The following is a 23,571-nucleotide window of genomic DNA, read 5'->3' as shown; positions in this document are numbered from 1 at the left end:
TAGTGACCTGTGTTTGCACACAGGCTTCTTGGTGGCGGCAGCAGCAGCCTTAGCATCTCATGCCCGTCTCTGGGGTCTGCGCTGATAGCCACGGCTTGCACCCATCTCTGGAGCTCCTTTAGGCGGTGCTCTGAATCCCCTCTCCTCGCGCACCAGGAAACAAAGAGGGAAGAAGAAGTCTGTTGCCTCTTCGGCAGCTCCAGACGTTTTCCCGGACTCCCTCCCGGCCAGCCGTGGCGCACTAACCCCCTTCAGGCTGTGTTCATGCAGCCAACCCCAGTCCTCTCCCTGGGATCTGACCTCCAAAGCCTGAGCCTCAGCTCCCAGCCCCCGCCTGTCCCAGCGGGTGAGCAGACAAGCCTCTCGGGCTGGTGAGCGCTGGTCGACACCGATCCTCAGTGCGGGAATCTCTCTACTTTGCCCTCCGCCACCCCTGTTGCTGTGCTCTCCTCCGTGGCTCCGAAGCTTCCCCCCTCCGCCCACCCACCGTCTCTGCCCACGAAGGGGCTTCCTAGTGTATGGAATCTTTTCCTCCTTCACAGCTCCCTCACAGAGGTGCAAGTCCTGTCCCTATTCTTTTGTCTCTCGTTTTTTTTTTTTCTTTTGCCCTACCCAGGTACGTGGGGAGTTTCTTGCCTTTTGGGAGGTCTGAGGTCTTCTGCTAGCATTCAGTAGGTGTTCTGTAGGAGTCATTCCACATATAGATGTATTTCTGATGTATTTGTGGGGAGGAAGGTGATCTCCATGTCTTACTCCTCTGCTATCTTGAAGGTCCCTAGAATATATTAAAAGGTTTAGTTAGCAAGCTAACTCACGCTGGAGTCATTTTATAGTTGACAGAGCTGTTGCGGAAGACAAATTGTATGATATACCTGGGCTTTTGATAAAAGGTAAGGGTGAGATGAGTAAACAAAAGATACTGATTCTTAACCTCGGATGGACATTTGAACTAAATGGAGAACTTTTTTTTTTAAGCATACTGATGGTGGGGTTTCACTGTCAATCAATTAAATCAGAATTTCTGGTAAGGGAATGAAGCAATCAGGAAAATTTTTCATATATTCTGTAGTGTATATAGCCAGAATTGAGAACTACTAAGACACTCATGGGAAGTAGTTAGTTACCAGATTGAAGAGAGATTAGAGGGGGTCTCTTGTGGTAGAGAGCAAGGATGCTGAGAAGCTCTGCTGGAGACCTCTCGTGGGAGGAGAAGCCCGTGGTCCTGGTCACCCAGCTCATTAACTCGAGGCCGTTCAGCTTCTATATGTGGATAAATCAAGTTGCTAATTAAGAACCTCTCAGCAAGAGTGGAAAAGAAAGCCTGAGGGATTAGTGTTCACCTGGTGTCTATAATTATAAGTTGAGGATTATAAATTAAACTGAGAAAATGCCAGAAGTTGAGTGTATAAATGGATGTCACCTGGGTTGGTAGGTGATAAAGCATTGCCTGAGTTTTGGGGTAGATATTATTAAAATAAAGTATTTGGTTCCCTTTTATGGACTAATTCAGAAAATATTCTTCTTGTTCTTTTAAGTACTTTATTTTCTAATCACAGCAATAAAGGTATAGGTCTGCCTTTCAGATCTGACGGTCCTCACTGTCTCTAAAGACAACAGGGCCATCTGGCCGTAACCCTTAATGTGTAGGGAGAAAATCTTTGTAACTTTCCAAATAGCATTAGAAGTAAGCACTTTGCGTAGTAGAAACAAAGCACAACACCATTTACAAATTAAAAAGACTAATGAGAAGTTGGAATAATTCCCCAGCATGAAAAGTAAAGAGCTCATAAATCAAAAGAAATATAGATCATACCTATAGAAACATGGGCAAATAACGTGAGTTGACAATTGAGAAGAGAAAAATACAAATGGTCAATAAATACAAGAGATGGTCAATCCCATATGTCAATGAAAATTTGTCATCTGTAGAATCAGCAATTAAAAAAATGTATTAATGATACAGCAATTAAAAAAATGTATTAATGATACACATAATGTCACTTTAGTTCACTTAGGGAGTTAAGTGTTTCAACTGAAGAGCAGTTTAGCATTCTGTATGCCAATTCAATATGTACAAATGTATTTAACTGTGAAATGCTACTCTGGAAATTTATATTTAACATAAGTGGATAAATATAACTATCTCCAAGGAAACTTCATCATTGTTAAAATACAGTTTGAAATGGTTCAAATGGCATTAAAAAGAGGATTAGTATTAAAGCATGTCTATAAGATAGGTGCGAGAGTATAGCGTATCTGTAAAATGAAATCATGTTCAGCCATTAAAAATAACGTTATCAGGCTTCCCTGGTGGCACAGTGGTTGGGAGCCCGCCTGCCGATGCAGGGGACACGGGTTCGTGCCCCGGTCCGGGAAGATCCCACATGCCGCGGAGCGGCTGGGCCCGTGAGCCATGGACCCTGAGCCTGTGCGTCCGGAGCCTGTGCTCCGCAATGGGAGAGGCCACAGCAGTGAGAGGCCCGTGTACCGCAAAAAAAAAAAAAAAAAAAAAAAAAAAATGTTATCAGTGAGTTTTCTTTGAACCTATTATTAGAAAAATCCAAGTTATATCCAAATCATGGATCGTGAGGACCTGAATATACGAATATACGATAGCCAGGCCATGTGTGACAATAGAATTCTGACCTTCAAACTCTGTAGCTAAGGGAGCTTCAACCAGCTCGGGAAGGCAAACCACAACTTCTGCAGCGCATAGCTCAGAACAGAGAGGGCTTGGTCCGCAACTTCCAGGTTCCTTTTTCTTTACCCCTGCTTCTACCTGAACTATGCAGAGAAAGTCCAGTCTGTTCTCCTCACCAGTCACATAATAGGCCCTGCTTCTAATAGTTAGCCTGCCTGGAGCTTCCCCAGGCCAGTCACCTCAAGTCAGCATGCCTGAAAGTTTCTTTGTCCCGCTCTCAGGCGGTCCACATCCCTGCCTGCCTCTGAGTCTCTGCCAGATGCAAGCGGCGGTGGCTGAATCCCTTGCTAGAGCAGACTCCAAATAAATAACCTATGTGCATTCTTCTTTAAGTAGTCTTTGGCTGTTTCCAGAATAACATACATACTAGTATGTACATTTTTGGGGTGTTTGTGTGACCCACATCTATTTCTGAGTGTATGCGTGGGGCAATATCTGAAAGCTAGTCACGCAGATATTAAACTTGCTTTTCTCTGGAAGGTAGGATGGAGGCTATTTTTAGTTTATAATATTTTGCATTTGAATTTTTTCAGTGAGTGCACACCATTTATATAAACGGAAATAAAGCTATTGTGGTTTACAAAGCAGTTTATTATAATGTTTAGAATTAGTAAAATAAAGAATTCCATATATATAAAGCATAAATATTTATCTATGTATGTAGTTAATTGGACTTACCCAATATGAGGAGTTATTTTTTTATCTTTATTTTTTTTGCGGTACGCGGGCCTCTCACTGCTGTGGCCTCTCCCATTGCGGAGCACAGGCTCCGGACACGCAGGCTCAGGGGCCATGGCTCACGGGCCCAGCCGCTGCGCGGCATGTGGGATCTTCCCGGACCGGGGCACGAACCTGTGTCCCCTGCATCGGCAGGCGGACTCTCAACCACTGTGCCACCAGGGAAGCCCTGGAGTTATTTTTTAAAAAATAATTGAGAAAAGCATATCTAGAAAGTTTTATTTTGGTAAATATTCTTTGCATATGAAAAATAGACTGAGTTGAGATATTTATTTTTAATTATAAAAGTGATTAATGAGCGTTAACCGTAGCGGACTCCCTGGTTCCATAGTCTCCATTATCCAGCCACAACTCAAATAACTTATCATTCCAGGGCTAGAAAGAAATCCCCCTACTTCTTAAACATGCATTTGGGGTTAGTGTCTTTGAATTATTAGTGGAAGGATAGTTAAAAAAAAATTTAAAACATTTTCCTTTGGAAAGCCATTTCCTGAGTAGTGTGAAAAATTAATTAGGAAAAAATCAGCAACAAATCAAAGTAAAGATAGCAGGAAGATTTTATAACCTAACATCTAAAAGTAAATCACAGATGAATTGAAAATTGTTGTAAAAATATTATTTATTCTTATATGAGTCAACAACCATGTAGGAAAAAGCAAGCAACTTCTCAAATGAGAATTTTCTCATCAAAGTAATAACTAACTTATTCCCTCACTAAGAAAAACAGATCTCCTATATCTGAAAATAACGCACTCTAATGGTACCTATTTTGAGATGAATTAAGATACATTATACTCATTATACTCATATTTAAGACAATTTTTTGTTTAAATATTAGAAATTTATGTAACAGTTTGGCATTGTATATTTCGTTTAATGAAAAATGACATTTAAATGTTTTTTTGAAAACAATGCTGGTGATGAATCTGACAAGTCAGTGTTACAAAAGAAGGGCAAAAATAACAGGCTGTTCTGCCCTGGATTCACTTACTCCATAAAAGCACGTTTCCCCTGTGACTCTCCTTTCCTCATCGATGTAGCACCTTAGCGTATAAACCTAAATGTACAAAAAATTATTTTTCCATAACAATTTAATTCCTGTTTAGATCTTCCACTCCACCAGGAGTAATAGTATCTTACTATCAATAAACCTCTCTCCCCTAACATATATGTATACTTTATCCTGAGTTGCATCTAATCTCAGGGCTTTATGTATCCGTAAGGGTTCTCCAGAGAAACAGACCAACAGAACAGTAAGAGGTGTGTGTGTATCTTCTATCTCAGTCTCTAATCTCGAGAGAGGTTTATTTTTAGGAACTGGTTTGTGTGTTTGTGGAGGTTCAAGTTCAAAATCTGCAGAGTAGGCTGACGGGCTGGAGACCCAGGGAGCAGTTGCAGTTCAGGTCTGAAGACAGTCTGCTGTGAGAATTCTCTCTTCTGGGAACTGCCATCTTTTTCTATTAAGGCCTTTAACTGATTGCATGAAGCCTACACACGTTATGGAGGGTGATCTGCTTTACTCAGCTTACTAATTTAAATGTTAATTTCATCTCAGAAATACCTTCACAGAAACCTCTAGGATAACTGACCAAATACCTGGGTACTGTGACCTAGCCAAGCTGACACGTAAAATGAACCATCACCGTTTATTTAGCATCATTGAGGTGGAGAGGTAAGAAGGGGGGACCATCTCATCTTTGACGCCATCGGTCCATGTTGACATCCACTGAGATAGCCAAGACCATTGTCCGCTTGGTCCTGCTTCCCTGACCTATCAGGTGTGTGGTCTCCTGTGGTCCTGTGAGTGCAGGACCTTAACTGTGCTGCTTCCTTAACTGCTGATGCAAAAGAATATCTGCAAAACTCTCTGTGGCATCATTTGCTGAGACGTGAGGGGGTCATTCCCTGATGGAGTCCCTCTCCTTGGAAACGGCCGCAGCGTGGAACAGCTGAACCTGATGAGCTCATCAACTTCCTCTCTCTCTTCCACTCTCTCTGCAGTTCTCAGAAACCTCCTGCTGCCCGCCCACCCACCCAAGAAACTTTCCCTGTCTTAATCTGGATCATCCTTTCACACCTGCATCTAAATCCTTCTGTGGATTAGTCACAAGTGTTTAGACTTTTTGAACCTCAAAGCTAGATATTAGATTTCTTTATTGTCATGGTTGTTGCCATTTTGTTCTGTTTTTGTTTTTCCAAAGTTGCCCCTTCTTTGGCAATGATGAAAAGAGTAAAGACGAAGAAAAGAATAAAATGTGCTTTTCGTTTATTGATTCCATAAATTAAACATACTATGTTAAGAAGTAGTGAGCTACTAGGGAGGTGTCTGCAGCCTATTCAAAAAATATTTCTTTGGTTGGTTTCTAGATCCTTGGAAATTCTCTTGATTATTATGAAAACTTACTTTATAATCCTCTTTGCTTCCTTGATCCCCCCATACCTTGATAAGAACCAAGTCTCTGTAATGTTATTTATCCTGCACTGGCTATGTGATGCTTGAAGACTCATGTGGTCCTAGAACGTTCAGTTACTCTAAGCAAAGGCAGACATTTTTTAAGGTGTCCACCAGGTGTCACTGTTGGCCAGAGAAACGTGACTAACTTGCTTCAGCTTTGAAACGAAAAAGTGTTAACCCTGACTTAATACCAAAAAATTGAAGGGGGAAAATGTCAGAAACAGGAACAAGTGGATCCATCCAGATCTTAGGCAGGAAGTAACAACCCTTCACTTCAAGCCAAGGAATGACAGTCCTTTAGGTACTTTTACATTTTGCTTGCACGTTACCCTAAAAATCCTGTTAGGCCGACAGGGCAGGGGCTTCTTGTTAAGTCTATTCAATAGCTAGACCACTGGAAGAGCAGGACCTGGGTTCTACCGGAGGCTTTGTGATCAGAGCATCAGCATGCCTGGGCAAGTTCCGTTTTCAATGTCTTTATCGATAAAATAAGAATTTGAATTTGGTAATCGCTCGTGGTTTGAAAATATAATCCTTGCTTCACAAATAAATTTCAGAGAAATGCCTTTTTCCAGGTCACTGTTTCTTAGTTTATGAGTTTGCACTAGAACTTGGGTCCTACTTCACTCCTTAAGACAGGCCAGGGTCCACTGAGACGTGAAGTTTTCCTGATCTGCTCCTTCTGCAGAAGCAGAAAAGATACCCACTCACTGAGCAAAACACCTTCGGTAGCCATTTTGCCTTTTGTATTCTTACTGACATTGATAATAATACAAAACAATGGAATCAGGTAGTTTTTATTGAAATACTTCTCTTTTAGCTTTCAGGTCCTTTTAAGTGTGGGAAAAATGCCTTGGCTTTTTAAAAAATGAGTTTCTAATGAATCAACATAGAATATGTGCAATATATATGAGTAATAAAACGAACACACATTTACTGACCATCGAGCTTTACACAGTAGAACTTCTTTCCTACCTTATTCTACGAAGAAATTCAATCCTTTCTTATCCACATAGAAATCATACGGAGCTCTAATTTGACTGCAGAAAGAAGGATGGCCTAACAAAGGCCATTTCCTTCAGGATTTTACCCTTGCATTTAGCTCATTGATAAGCTTCAGAACATAGAGGCAATGGTATGTTCCCTTGGCCTCCGTTCCACTGTTTTCATCTCTCTTCTGAGAAAAATCAAGTTAATATTTAAATTGGACTTTGTTCCTGCCTGTAGTCTTTATTGTTTTTACATTTTTATTGGAGTATAATTGCTTTACATTGTTAGTTGCTGCCATATAACAAAGTGAATTGCCTGTACGTATACGTATATCCCCATATCTCTTCCCTCTTGCATCTCCCTCCCTCCCACCCTCCCTATCCCACCTCTCTAGGTGGTCACAAAGCACCGAGCTGATCTCCCTGTGCTATGCGGCTGCTTCCCACCAGCTATCGGTTTTACATTTGGTAGTGTATATCTGTACATGCCATTCTCCCACGTTGTCCCAGCTTCTACTTCCCCTTCCCCGTGTCCTCAAGTCCATTCTCTAGTAGGTCTGCATCTTTATTCCTGTCCTGCCCCTAGGTTCTTCATGACCTTTTTTTTTTCTTAGATTCCTTATATATGTGTTAGCATATGGTATTTGTTTTATTCTTTCTGACTTCACTCTGTATGACAGACTCTAGGTCCATCCACCTCACTACAAATAAGTCAATTTTGTTTCTTTCTATGGCTGAGTAATATTTCCTTGTATATATGTGCCACATCTTCTTTATCCATTCATCTGTTGATGGACACTTACGTTGCTTCCATGTCCTGGCTATTGTAAATAGTGCTGCAATGAACACTGTGGTACATGACACTTTTTGAATCATGGTTTTCTCAGGGTATATGCCCAGTAGTGGGATTGCTGGGTCATATGGTAGTCCTATTTTTAGTTTTTTAAGGGACCTCCATACTGTTCTCCATAGTGGCTGTACCAATTCACATTCCCACCTGCAGTGCAAGAGTGTTCCCTTTTCTCCACACCCTCTTCAGCATTTATTGTTTCTAGATTTTTTGATGATGGCCATTCTGGCTGGTGTGAGTTTTGATTTGCATTTCTCTAATGATTAATGATGTTGAGCATTCTTTCATGTGTTTGTTGGCAGTCTGTATATCTTCTTTGGAGAAATGTCTATTTAGGTCTTCTGCCCATTTTTGGATTGGGTTGTTTGGTTTTTTGTTATTGTGCTGCATGAGCTGCTTGTAAATTTTGGAGATTAATCCTTTGTCAGTTGCTTCATTTGCAAATATTTTCTCCCATTCTGAGGGTTGTCTTTTGGTCTTGTTTATGGTTTCCTTTGCTGTGCAAAAGCTTTGAAGTTTCATTAGGTCCCATTTGTTTATTTTTGTTTTTATTTCCATTTCTCTAGGAGGTGGGTCAAAAAGGATCTTGCTGTGATTTATGTCATAGAGTGTTCTGCCTATGTTTTCCTCTAAGAGTTTGATAGTTTCTGGCCTTACATTTAGGTCTTTAATCCATTTTGAGCTTATTTTTGTGTATGGTGTTAGGGAGCGATCTAATCTCATACTTTTATATGTACCAGTCCAGTTTTCCCAGCACCACTTATTGAAGAGGCTGTCCTTTCTCCACTGTACATTCCTGCCTCCTTTATCAAAGATAAGGTGACCATAAAGGTTTTAATTTCTCCATCAAATCTGAATGAGATCCTTGCTGGGTAGAGTAATCTTGGTTGTAGTTTTTTACCTTTCAGCACTTTAAATATGTCCTGCCACTCCCTTCTGGCTTGCAGAGTTTCTGCTGAAAGATCAGCTGTTAACCTTATGGGGATTCCCTTGTATGTTATTTGCTGCTTTTCCCTTGTGCTTTTAATATTTTTTCTTTGTTTTTGATAGTTTGATTAATATGTGTCTTGGCGTGTTTCTCCTTGGACTTACCCTGTATGGCACTCTTTGTGCTTCCTGTATGTGCTTATTTTCTTTCCCATGTTAGGGAAGTTTTCAACTGTAATCTCTTCAAATATTTTCTCAGTCCCTTTCTTTTCCTCTTCTTCTTCTATGACCCCTATAATTCGAATGTTGGTGCGTTTAATGTTGTCCCAGAGGTCTCTGAGAGTGTGCTCAATTCTTTTCATTCTTTTTTCGTTATTTTGCTCTGTGGTAGTTATTTCCACTATTTTATCTTCCAGGTCACTTATCCGTTCCCCTGCCTCAGTTATTCTGCTATTGATTCATTCTAGAGAACTTTTAATTTCATTTATTGTGTTGTTCATCATTGTTTACTCTTTAGGTCTTCTAGGTCCTTAAACGTTTCTTGTGTTTTCTCCACTTCTACTTCCAAGATTTTGGATCATCTTTACTATCATTATTCTGAATTCTTTTTGAGGTAAACTGCCTATTTCCTCCTCATTTGCCTGGTCTGGTGGGTTTTTACCTTGCTCCTTCTTCTGCTGTGATTTTCTCTGTCTTCTTATTTTGCGTAACTTTCTGTGTTTTGGGTCTCCTTTTCGTAGGCTGCAGGTTCTTAGTTCCCGTTTTTTTTTTTTTTTTTTGGTTTCTGCCCCCAGTGGGTGAGGTTGGTTCAGTGGCTTGTGTAGGGTTCCTGGTGGATGGTACTGGTGACTGTGTTCTGTTGGATGAGGCTAGATCTTGTCTTTGTGGTGGGCAGGACTGAGTCAGGTCATGTGTTTTAGCATGTCTGTGAATTTATTATTATTTTAGGCAGCCTCTTTGCTAATGGGTGGGGTTGTGTTCCTGTCTTGCTAGTTGTTTGGCATGGGGTGTCCAGCACTGGAGCTTGCTGGCCATTGAGTGGAGCCAGGTCTTAGCATTCAGACAGACATCTCTGGGAAAGCTCTCACCGATTGATATTACATGGGGCCAGGAGGTGTCTGGTGGTCCAAAGTCCTGAACTCAGCTCTCCCACCTCAGAGGCTCAGGCCTGACACCCAGCTGGAGCAGCAAGACCCAGTCGCCACACGGCTTAGAAGAAAAGGGGAATAAAAAGCATGATATAAAAATAAATTTAGTAAAATCAACAATTTAAGAAGTTATAAAAATATAAAAAAATAAAAAAAGGAGAGCAACCAAACCAATACACAGATCCACCAATGATGACACACGTTAAAAACTATACTAAGGTGAACATATAAATCAGAAACTAGTCAGTTGCATGCAGCAAACCCCAAGTCTACAGTTGCTCCCAAAGTCCACCTCCTCAATTTGGGATGATTCGTTGTCTATTCAGATATTCCACAGATGCAGGGTACATTAAGTTGATTGTGGAGATTTAATCCGCTGCTCCTGAGGCTGCTGGGAGAGATTTCCCTTTCTTTTCTTTGTTCGCACAGCTCCCGGGGTTCAGCTTTGGATTTGGACCTGCCTCTGCGTGTAGGTCGCCCTCAGGTGTCTGTTCTTCACCCAGACAGGAGGGGGTTAAAGGAGCGGCTGATTCGGGGGCTCTGGCTCACTCAGGCTGGGGGGAGGGAGGGGCACGGATGCAGGGCGAGCCTGCGGCGGCAGAGGCTGGCGTGACGTTGCACCAGCCTGAGGCTCGCCGTGTGTTCTCCCGGGGAAGTTGTCCCTGGATCCCGGGACCCTGGCAGTGGCGGGCTGCACAGGCTCCCGGGAGGGGAGGTGTGGATAGTGACCTGTACTCACACACAGGCTTCTTGGTGGCGGCAGCAGCCTTAGCGTCTCATGCCCGTCTCTGGGGTCCACGCTTATAGCCGCGGCTCGCGCCCATCTCTGGAGCTCGTTTAGGCGGTGCTCTGAATCTGCTCTCCTCGCGTACCCCAGAACAATGGTCTCTCGCCTCTTGGGCAGGTCCAGAATTTTTCCTGGTCTCCCTCCCGGCTAGCTGTGGCACACTACCCCCCTTGAGGGTGTGTTCACCCAGCCAACCGCAGTCCTCTCCCTGCACTCCGACCGAAGCCCGAGCCTCAGCTCCCAGCCCCCACCCGCCCCAGCGGGTGAGCAGACAAGCCTCTCGGGCTGGTGAGTGTCGGTCGGCCCTGATTCTCTGTGCGGGAATCTCCCCGCTTTTCCCTCCGCACACCTGTGGCTGCGCTCTCCTCCTAGGCTCCGAAGCTTTCCCCCTGCGCCACCCACAGTCTCCACCCGCGAAGGGGCTTCCTAGTGTGTGGAAACCTTTCCTCCTTCACGGCTCCCTCCCACTGGTACAGATCCTGTCCCTATTCTTTTGTCTCTGTTTATTCTTTTTTCTTTTGCCCTACCCAGGTACGTGGGGAGTTTCTTACCTTTTGCGAAGTCTGAGATCTTCTGCCAGTGTCAGTAGGTGTTCTGTAGGAGTTGTTCCACATGAGATATATTTTTGATGTATTTTTTGGGAGAAAGGTGATCTCCATGTCCTGCTCCTCCGCCATCTTGAAGGTCCTCTCGTAGTCTTTATTTTCAGTTATAAAAGATTGTAATTCTCGTAATGCTAAAATATAGATTTGTCAACTGAAAACAATGCACAGCCTCTAAATGATGTTTTATTTGGTGGAATTTCTGACGACTTCAAGGCCAGGAGACAGCCTCTCAGATTGCTCTGAGGGACTGATCCAGAGCAGTAAGGGATACTTCTGTGAGTTTTGTTACAAAAACCAGGTAGTCTGAATATCAAAAGATTATTATTATAGAAAACCAGACATCTCAAGTTAATGAATGTAGCACTTTTCTATGTATGGGAAGATGCAAAAGTCTGGGCTCACTAAAGTCATTTCTTATATATGTACCTTGGCTATCTGGGGCCAGTATCCTGTGTTTTCCCTTCCTGTGTCGACCCAGGGTGCCCCGATGAAGGGTAGCTGCAGTGGCTTTTAGGTTGATGGCTGGCATTCTGTTTCCATCCTGAGTTCCCTCAGGGCTGACCATCGGGGGAGCTGTAATGTGATGGCTTGATGGCTGTAACATCCTTTGTTTACTGGTATGGCAGGAAATATTTTTCATTCACAAATTGTTTATTTCTGGGAGAAGCTTGGAGAAGAAAGAAGAGCAAGGGTTCATAGTGGCTCAGAGAGGAGAAAGCCCATGAGAATTTTCTAAGGAGGTGGACATTTTCAGGGAAATTTTTAAGCTGGAATGTCTACATATAACATTTAAATTTATCTGCCTTGAAGTAGCTTAATTCTTTGATTACGCGTCAGCTGTCAGTTGAGGACCACGTTGTGTGGAGGTAGTCCTTTGTCGGGGGTGAAGGAACCAGGGCAGTATTGGAGCAAAAGGTACAGAACGAAGAGAGAATTCATACAAAGACAGGAAATTGAATACAGAGGATGAAGAAAAATGTAACTTCTGCAGCTTTCAGTATACTTAGGGTGGTTTTATTAGCCATTTGAATTTAAATATTACAGAAAGGTTATCTTCATTATGTTGAAAGATTCTCAATAACTAGAGAGCAGATACCTGAGTTCCATATATGCAGAAATGTAATGTGCATTTATTGGAAATATCAGAGTGTCTTCACGTTAACACACACATGAATGATAAAAGTTCACCAATGAAAACCTTTAGTTCTCTAGGACATTCATATTCTTTGAGCTTTTTTGTGATTTACTTACATTTCTCCCTATTAAATTTCTTGGCAGTACTGGAAGGTCAGGGAACTTCTGTGATTGATTTAAGCCTGAAAAAATTAAAAACTGTGCACTTTCTTAGCTACTGGCCATTTTGGCAGCCTCCAAACCAAACATCTCCACCACTATCCCAAACGGTTATGAGAAAGCCTGTGCTACATGTTGAGCAGCAACTATGTCCTTACTGGGAAACTTGCCAGTCATTCCTGGTCTCTGACCCTCTCTACAAGGTGCCCAGCTCCTCTGCCTTTGAAATTTATACCTTAACCAGATTTCACATTTGACAGCGTTTTGCAGTTTTCAAAACATTTAAATACATCCTTTCCCTTGAATATTATCCCCATTGCAGACCTAGATTGCTAGGGCAGATATTATCAACTGTCTTTTGCACATGAGGGTCTAGGATAAAAAAGGTAAAACTTCTTGCTTAAGGTCACTCGAAGCTCAGAGAAAACCCATATTTCCTTTCTCAAAGGCTAATGAGTGTCCAAATGCAGGAAGCGCTTTCTTTCTCTAAACATAACCTTCTTCATTGTTGATGATCTAACTCACCAAAGCCAGGATACCTTTAAGTCTCAGATCAGAGCTATCACTGTTTTCCCCTCTGTATCTTTTCTTGCTCTGTCCTTTTTCTTTCTGCCCTGGGAAATAAACTCCAGGGAAGTTAGAATCAAATGATGAATTAGTTGTTTTTGCAAAATGAATAGTGAAATTTGTGATGGGACTTTGAGCCCAACTTCCAAGTTTCCTCTTTAAATTGAAGCCTCAGGATCATTATTCATAGAGTTGCACAAAGTATCACAGATTCGGGTTCATGTGAAATGATAATGTGGCATTTCCCCAAGTGTGATGTTAGTATTTTATTTTAAAATAGCTTCCAAGTTCAAATTAGCCGAAGCCCTTTGTTACAGGACCTGTCCCGACATCTCATATTTGTGTTACCCCTTTGCTTATGAACAGGGAGATTGAGAAGTGCATTTCCCTAGTTTACTTTCCCACAGACATTTTTACAGAGCTGGGTTTTTGTTGTTATAGTTGTGGTTTTTGTTTTTTCCCCAGATCATTCTGTGTGGAAAGCTATGTCAGAGAAAAGAGTTTTGTGAGGTCTCCGACACTTTTTCTTAGCATCACTCTTTCTAAAAGTTATCCCAGTTGTATATATTTCAGAATAGTATTAAATCAAATGATAGTTGAATAAAATCTTCAGGTAAATTTGGATAAATTTAAAATGGAAAATATGCCAAGGTTTACTTTTTTGTGATTTATTAAAGAAAATAAAGCAAGGGGATTTAATTTGTACTACGTATCTATGCAAATCACAAATGCCCCACATTATAAAAGCTAAACATGGCAGGGTTTTAGTACTCACTGAGGGTGAGGAATGTGATTAAAAAAAAAAAAAGGCAAGTTCACCAAAAAATGTAATTTCCTCAGCTGTCCTCAGTGGAGGGCTGCATCTGAACAATCAGGAATCCTGATGGGCCTGTTTATTCCTCCAGCTTTTGTCTCTGGTTGAGATTGAATTTCCTCGTTCATCCAAGAGACTGGCTGGGAGCTTATGTTTCTCTCTACAGCTTTCCTTTCACTGATTCCAGGAGCAAATTAACGGTGTTCTTTCCCAGGTAAAGCATGTTAGGTTGGATTGCAAGCTCGGTTTTCTCTTTGAAGGGCAACGCTTTAACTCCCACTCCTTCAGGGCCCTCATGATTGGTGCGGTCTGGAAGGAAACAGAATCACAGTGGCTTCTGTGACACTGCATTTGGTGGTCGCTCATCATAACGATTCCAGACATTTTTCTAGAACCTTAAAGTTTTTCATAACACGTTCACTTTGAACTGTCTTTTCCTCTTCACAAGAGGTTGTGTGCAAGACAGGGGTGATGATCTCATTATACAAGAGACCAAATAACTTGTGCAAGAGAATGTGGATGGTGATTGGATCTCTGACCTCTGTCCTTCCATTCAGTGTTTTGTTTGTTTTCATTACACATATGAGCCCACTTCTTGGAGTAAGGCACCATTTCTAAGATGACATCATAATAAAATGTTTTGGTTGTCAGGTTTGCCAGCCACTGTGCTAAACTCTATTATGTATCTAGAACTGTGTTAAGAACTTTATATAATGATCAATGAAATATGTACCATTTTCCTTTATATATTATACCTATATTACTTTTTAACTTCAGGTATTATCTGTAATATAATAACCTTAGGTATTTGGTTTGTTGCGTTTTGACTATTGCATATATCCATGCAACCATCACCTCAAACAATATGTAAAATATGTCCATTATTCCAGAAAGTTGCCCTTTGCAGTCAATTTGCACCCCTCTCAACGTCAGAGGAGCTATTTTCTAATCCCTTAGCTAATTTCTATTACCTTAGATGTTCTCAGACTTCGTATAATTATAACCACGTGTTGTGTGCTCTTTTGCGTCAGGCTTCTTTCACTCAACATAATATTTTTTTGGACATTTTTCTATGTTGTACTATGTGTCTGTGGTTTGTTCCTTTTAATTGATGAAGAGTATTGTATTACTATACCATACTTTATCCAGTCTCCTGTTGATAAATATTTGGGTTGTTTGCATTTCCGGCTAGTACAAATAAAGCTCTTTTGAACATTCTTGTACAAATATTTCCGTGGATATATGTTTTCATGTCTTTTCAGTAAGTAACCAGGATTGGAATTTCTGGATCATAGGGGAGGTGTATGTTCAACTTTATAAGAAGATGATGTTTTTCCATTTTCCATTTCTACCAGTAACAATATGTGAGTGTTCTGGTTGCCCCAAAGTTGATAATGTGATTTGATTTTAGCCATTCTGTAGGGTGTGATGTGGTACCTTCTTGAGGTTTTACTTTTCATTTCTGTGATGATTAATGATGTTGAACATCTTTTCAGGATCTAGTGGCCATTTATCTTCTTTTGCAAAGTGAGTGTTTAAGAATTTCGCCTATTTTTTTTTCCACTTTTTAAAAAAATATTGTTGATTCCAGAAAATTCTTTAGGTGTTTTATGTTTGTATCCTTTGTCAGCTTTGTGTTGTAAATGTTTTTTCCTAAACTGTGGCTTGCCTGTTTATTTTTTCAGTGGTATCTTTTCATGGACAGAAATTTAACATTTTGATAAAGTCCAGTTTATCATTTTTTTCTTCTATGGTTAGTGCTTCTACAGTCTTGTTTAAAGTACTCTTTGTCAACTCCAAGGTTGTGAAGGTACTCTCCAAAGTGTTTTTTGGAAGGTTTATGGATTTTCTATTTAGGTTCATTGTCTGTGTTAAATTGCTTTTTGTGTGTTGAATAAGGGAGGGTCAGGTTTCATTTTCTTTTTAGTATTAGGATATTTATTTCAGTGCATTTGTTGAGAAGATATTCCTTTCCCTATTGAATTGTTTTTCTGCCTTTCTGAAATACCAACTGAGGTTAAATGTGAAGATCTCTTTATGAGCTGTGTATTTTGTTCCATTGATTTCTATTTGTCCATGCTTAGGACAATCCCAGACTGTCTTGATTACTGTAGTATTATAGCAGCTCTTGAACTCAGGTGATAAAGTTCTCCAACTCTGCTCTTCTTTTGCACAACGAGATCTAGATACCTTGAATTTCCATATAAATCTTAGAATCAACTTGTCATTTTCTAAAAAAGTGTGCTGACATTTTGATCGTGTTAAATCTATAGAGAACTTTGGAAAAGAATGGGCATCGTAACGGCATAGTGGTCTTCAGTACATGAGCAGTGAATACATGTGTCTATTTATTTGTATCTTATTCAGTTTTTCTCAGTATTGTTTCTTAGTTTTCAGTTTTAAAAATGTTCTTGTAAATTATATATATTATTAGATTTTATTTTCTAATTATTGGTTACTAGCATATTGAAATACAATTATGTTGCATGTTGATAATAAGTCTTGTATATTGACTGCTCAGTATTTCTATATGGACTGCTAATTATAATGTTACCTATAGGTTTTCATAGATGTCCTTTAACAGACTGAAGTTCCCTTCTATTCTTATTTTTCTGAGAGGTTTTTAAAAATCTTGAATGGATACTATTAATACTTTTTTTATGCATACCTTGAGATATTTATATGGTTTATCTCCTTTATTCTGTTAACATCACAGCATATTATGTTAATGTCATGATATACATTAACATACGTGATGTACTTGGACCCTTTTCATGTGATGAAACAACTTTTGCATTCCTGAGATACATTCCATCTGGAGTCTATCCTTTTTACAAATTGCTGTACTTAATTAGCTAATTTTCTTTGTTTTTAATTGGAGTATAGTTGCTTTACAATGTGCTGTTAGCTTCTGCTGTACAGCAAAGTGAATCAATTATGTGTATACATATATCCACTCTTGTTTAGATTCTTTTTCCATATAGGTCATTAGAGAGTATTGAGTAGAGTTCCCTGTGCTATGCAGTAGGTCCTTATTAGTTATCTATTTTATATACTGTAGTGAATATATGTCAATAGCAATTTCCCAATTTATCCCTCCCCTCTTCCCCCCCACCCCCCGGTAACCATAAGATTGTTTCCTACGTCTGTAACTCTATTTCTGTTTTGTAAATAAGTTCACTTGTACCATGTTTTTTAGATTCCACACGTAAGCGACATCATACAATATTTGTCCTTCTCTTTCTGACTTACTTCACTTTGCTCCTTTTCTGAAAGGTTTTACTTCTGTGTTCACGAGGGTCATTCAATGATGACTTCATTTCTTCGTATTATCATTGCCAGTTTTTGTCCTGCACTTGACAGTCGTCCTGGTCCTGAGTTTGGGGGGTCTCTTTCAGCTCTCATGCCCCCTCTCGGCCTTTAGCACACTCACTCCTACACTTTGTGAAAGCCTGCAGGAGAGGGTTGGCAGGGGGTTGAAGACTTTCTCTGTGATTGGGGAGCCTTGGGAATGTAACCTGACCAGGAAGCCCAGGTGTAGCGATGAAACGTTGTTAGAAATGTGACTGCGTAAGGTGGTGTCTTTTAGCCACTGTGTGTGGGATGAAAGCACACAGGTCTCTCTTCTCCTCAGAAAGGCTCATCACTTTCTTGACTTCAGTTCACTTGGGTTTCTTTGTATCCTCAGCTCTTGAATGTTTCTAAAAACTATAGCATTTTAGTGTATCCAGCTGATTCTAACTATTAGGGTGGGAGTGATGGTGTCATTGATTTTTCTGCTTTCTGTTCCAGAGGCCAATTCAGAATGCACTTCTGTTATCTCTATATTATGACTGGAGAAACAGCTTCAAGGTCTCACAGCTTGGAACTGTTAAACTTGCACCTGGAATTTAGTTCTTTTCTGATCCCATTACTCATGTCTTAACAAATTTACAGCGTCTGTATTCACCACTTTCCATTTAGAAAAGTAAAAAGAATTACATTTGTTTTTTGGCAAACCTCACACTCTCTACTTTTACCCTTTGCTGAAGCATAACTTCCATGCCAGGCAAGGATTTTCTAAATTAGATCTACTTTGATCTTCACTCATCTACCAAAAATTTGAAGGAATATTTGAAGGAGTCACTGCTTACTCTCGGCAGGATACAGGTGTGGAGAAGAGTCAGCAGGTACTCTGTTTGCACCTCTGATTAAACTGAGCTTTTGCTCAAAAGGAAATAATGGGTCTCTAACCTGTGAATTTTGGAGGGAAGAATGTCTCTTCCTATATGTGTTCATTGCTAGGAAGTTGCAGTGTCCAGGACATCAGTTTGTGGATTCGTGTAACTGGAGAGTTTTTGTTCAAATATAATCAAAACAAAACACAACTCTAGAGTCTTTTAAGTGAACAAAATAATTGACATAAAAGGCATCGTGTTGTTGTAAATAGAGGGAAGGTTGGCCTGTTTTTGCTTTGCTCTGTGGCCTCTGGGAAGAGACAGGAGAGGGGTGGTGGTTTTCTTCTCATTATAAAGGACCCCTAAGTACTTTGACCGGATCACTGGAGCCAGCGCCCCCTGTCCTGGTAGCCCAGTCACCAACTGTCCTCCGTAGCCCAGGAAACAGTGTTTGTGCACCCTGTCTCCTGTGTGTGAAGTCTAAGGTCATTGGGTTTTCTGAGTTTCAGGGAAGAGCTGAGTCTAGAAAGTGAGACTTTTTTCCTGGGATGGCTGGGTTGGAAGCTGGACAGATTTAGAGAATTCTAGGCAGCCGGGGGAACACAAAATTGACTTTGATAGAAAAGAGCTGAAGAGATTTTAATTCAAAGGGAATAAAACCTATAAAGCTTACCTTCTTTACAATTTGTCCTATGACCAGCCTGCAGTTGTGACTAGATAGGGATTCAGTGTATTTTAAATAGCCACAATGTAGGAATTCCTTTAACTCTGAGTAATGAAGCGAGATTAAAAACTGATTCTTCTTCACTTTGCTGTACACCTGAAACTAATGTAACATTGTAAGTTAACTACACTTCAATTTAAAAAATGGCTAAAAGAAGAATTCTTCTATGTGTTCATCCAGCAGCCAGCCATTACTTACTATAAGCCAGACCTCTCCACCCTGGGCCTCAAAATCCATCTTCTTTTGTGAGTGAAAAACCCACTGAAACATAAAACACAAAGTGAAACCACATAGATTACATGCTGTAGGAGAGGAAAAAGTAAATGTTATCTTTTCAGAGGAGGAGATTGGAAAATCATTCAAAGAAGTGAAAGTTGATTGGCATTTGAAACTACTGCATAAGCACTTTATAAGGACATGAAAGGCAGAGGGAGCTTCCAGGTAAGGGGGAAGGACCTCCTCACCGTGATGCCTAAGTAACGGGACAGCTGGGCAACGGTCTTGGTGCACACAGAGGAACAGAGGTGGTTCAGCGCAGCCAAGTATGATGGCCTTGAGGCTGGAGTGCGGTGAAGAAGGTAGGTAGTGAAGGGATTCCTGGGGGTTGCACTGTGTTCTGTAGACAGCAGAGGTAACTGGAGGAATGAGTGTGAGCTACTACTAGAGAAATTGAGATTCCCTAGATATCCTAAAATAGAAAAGAATGTACGTATAAACAGAATGTCTCGGTTAGAGCAACAAGTGCGGCTGCCCTGGATCCCCGCCTGGTGAGTCGAGAGAAACAGGGGTAAGGTTTGGGGACCCCTTTTCTTTTTTTTAACTCAAATATGTTTATATTTAAGAGGTACCTAACATTGTTTATATTTAAGAGGTACGACATGTTGATTTGATACATTTATACTGTAATATGATTGCCATTGTAGCCATAGTACTTCTATCATGTCACATAATTACAATTTTTTTTTTGTGGTCAGAATAATTAAGATCTAGTCTCTTAGCAAGTTTAATGATGATAGTACAATATCGTTGCCCATATTCACTGTACTGTCCATTAGATCGCCTTTCTAAAACCGGCACTGTCAGCGCCTGTACTATCTTTGTATCTTCTATCTCCATCTTCTTTCTCTCCCTCCCTGTCTCTCTCCGTCTGTCTCTGTCCCTCTCTTCATCAAGAGAAGGAGCCTTTGAAGGCGGGCCCAGCGTTTTAGGCGTGACGTCAGGCACCGAACCCTTCTTGGCAGAAGTCCTGCCTGGTGAAATTGGAATTGTGATCATTCAAATTTGGAGTCTTTCTTCAGTACAACTTACATAAAAAACAAAAGCTGCAGATGCTAACAGAGCAGAGGATTTGGATGCAGACCGTAAGAGGTGTCGACTGAAAGGGAACAACGCACAACCTAAAAGCGGAGAATTATGTTTTATTTGGTGGATATACTGAGGACTTAATCCTGGGAAGCAGCCTCTCAGATGGCTCTGAGGGGTGGTTTCCAAGAGGTAAGGGAGGAGCCAGGAAATACAGGAGTTTTTGAAGGAAAAAACCCAAAAAGACAGGTAGTCAGCACAACAAAAATGACTGTTAATTAAAGAAAAACAGACATCTCAAGTTCATGAATGTAGCGCTTATCTGTGTATGGGAAGATGCAAGAGTCTGGGCTCATTAAAATCATTCCTTTGATAAGCATCTTAACTAAAAGCAGTAGCCTGCTTTTCCCCATCCTGCATCCCCTCAACATGCACAGTCATAGGCGGCTACAGTGGCTGATGGCTGCAACACCCTGTTTACTGATATGGCAGGTGACAATCTTCGTCCACAGAGTCAGTGAAGAAAGGGCACACTAGCCCATCTCTGGCTGGCAGACACTTTAGAGGCTCAGTTAACCTGTTAGCATAATTGTTTTGATTTACTGACATGTAAAAAAAAAAGAAAAAGAAAGAAACCATTTCATTTGTGGTTAGTTTTAGGTGACATGTAAGGCAAACAAAGGTGTTGGGATTATGTCCTAGCTGGAAAAAATAAAATAACTTCATTCTTTGACATTGACAACAAACTACAGAGAGGGAACACCTGCTGCAGGCATTGGTGTTACCCAGTGGGAACATCCCCAGAACCCTAAGGGGAAGTGTGCACATATATTCACCTCCTCCACAGAAGTCATTCTTTTCTCTCTCAGGACTCATCTTAATCTCTTCTGTCTTCATTGTAGGTGCAGATCCTTTATGTAAACTTTTCCTTTCCTCCGGCAGCTAATGAACAACTTTCCACATAGATAAATATTAAAACCTATTTTAGTAAATTTCAAGACCTTAAGGAAACCTAAACAAACACCAGCAAGGTTCTGAATGTGAACTGTGCTGTAAATGCAGTATGAACTAGATGAGGATTTTACGTCACAGGTAGGTGGGACCAAAGTGTTATTTTCTGCTGGGTTTTGATTTGTTTCTATATCTTTCTACTCTTATTTTACATTTTGCTGCTTTTGAAACTGATTTTGGTTATATATTCTGAGATAACCTGGGTCCTTTCAGGCCCTTTAGGGACAGACCAGTCGGGCATGGCATGGTATTAGACACTCCTTTAGTGCTGGAAAACTCTGATGCTTTGGAAACTCACGTGTAAAACTGAGACAGCAACTGATTTCCTGAAACTGGCTGACAAATTCTTGGAAAAAGAAGCTCAGGAAACAGTATATGCCCTAATGCACACTTTAAAAAATCCCTATCCTTCTTTATTCACATCTCCCTTTTTCATACTCCCTTTTCCTCTCCTTGCCCTCAGTGGTAGGTCTGATTATGTATCGGAGACATGTCACTTAGTGCGAACATTATTTGGCTTGGTTGGCAGAATATTTGACAAGGCATCACGGCATATGAATTTTTAATTTTAAATGTCAGAGTCAATGTATAAATTAGGAATCAAAATATGATGTAGGGGTTTCTCACAGATTATGTGCTATTATTTAAAGTGGGCCATTACCGAAATTGGTCTGTTTTACTTTTTCACACAGATGACACTTTATATTATTTAACGTTACCTTTTTTATACAATGAGATTTGAAAAGAGTAGACTTAATGGTAAGACTAGAGAAGAGCACAAGATGGGACAAAACAGCAGACATAGTAAAATAAAGTGAAAAACAGAATATAGTATTTTATGGGGGAAAGTCTGTTTCCGGATGCAGAAAACACCAAGGGGTGCATAAAATTAAGTGTGTATGTCCTGAATAATAGACAAAAACCCTGGCAACAATATTGTACAGTTGCATATAGTGACGTTCCTTTCATAGGGCTCCAGAGATATTTTGCGTGGACCACTAAACTTAGTGCAGCCTTTTCAGTATCAGAAAAATGGAAATGAAGTAGAAAAAGGCTCATGGGCAGAGAGACAGGTAAGGGCCTGTGGAGTTTACCCATTAGGAAACATACGTGAGTGAAAACTATGGTTTGACTCGCCACTGATATAAGATAGAGCCTCTAAGAATGGGATGAATGTGAGTAGCCCAGGCCCCTGGATTTGAGTGAGTATTTTAGGAGCCCTATGGGGTGAAAGCGTTTTCCCATCTCAGGGACAGGGGTAGTCCTAACTAGACAGCACTGCTAGATGTCTGTTGGCCTTTAGGCATCTGTGAAAGTGACCGGAGACTGTAAGGCTAGATTCTTAGCCTTAGAGGAGAGGTGGTCCCTTGAGGAATCCTGGCACCTGGTTAATGGACACTCCTGGAGACGCTCGGGTGCATCCGGGAGTCTTTATCTGCATGGATCCACCCTGGATCTGGACACGGAATCTCTCCAAGAGTGTCACGTTCCCCAACGTGGGGATTGTAAACCCGAGGTTATGTGGTGGTGACCAGGGAGCGGCAATAACTCGTGTCATCTTTTTAATATTCTCCTGCAAATCAGTGTCTCAAGCAAGGCCTTTGCTTTCCAGCCAGGCTGTAATTCACCCTGGGGATCACGAGGAGGGTAGCAGAGACTTTCAAACCCCTGGTAAGATCAGAGGGCCATGGTGTCAGCAGGCGCTGTGGCAGACGTGGCGGGGGTGTGAGTTACAACCAATGTGGAGGAAGATGGAAGGCAGAAGCACGAGGGGGGTGACATTGGGGAGGGGTGTACTGGTTGTGACACAGGGCATCTCAGTAGTGTGTAGTCCCTAACTATTCTAGAGCGCTGGGGAATTTGGGAGCAAATTGGGTATCAGTGGTACAAACTGCTCTTCCCCTAGAAGGTGTTGAATGAGACCCATGGGTCATGGGTGGCCCTGGAAGCTACTGCCCTTTTGGATATTAGAAAGAGTGACACAGAGACTTTCAGAGAGCTGATTTAGTAGGTCAGAGATGACGTTGTCTGACCTTGGGGACCCTGTACAAAAACTTGCCTTGGTGCTGCTTATGTCAAAATGTGCTGGAACCAGGCCTTTGTCTTCCAGGAGACAGTTCTGTCCGATCTAGGGATTATAAGGATCAATGACAAAAGCCTCTTTTACCAGATAATGCAGTTTGGTGAGCGGGAGGTGATCACCGAAGCAGGTGCTGGTCTGTAATGGGCTGCATTGTAGCACATTCGGAATAGATCTGTGTTTCCTATCTATAGATATTTTTAACTTTAATCTCATTTCATTTTCTCAAATGCATTAGTCATATTCTTGTGTAACAGACTACATAGGAATATTGATTGTTTTTATAATTCTACCTCTTAATGTGTGTGTGTATGTTTGTATAATGTCATACATGTGGAAGTGTTTGACACATTTTACTATACACAGTGGGAGTTATCACAGTCTTTATTTTCACGTATAGCTCCAAATTGTAGTGTTCGTTTG

Source organism: Leucopleurus acutus, assembly GCF_964270905.1.
Source record: "Leucopleurus acutus genome assembly, chromosome: 2".
NCBI lineage: Eukaryota > Metazoa > Chordata > Mammalia > Artiodactyla > Delphinidae > Leucopleurus > Leucopleurus acutus.
The sequence above is the reverse complement of the archived record's forward strand: the minus strand, read 5'-3'. Positions refer to the sequence as shown.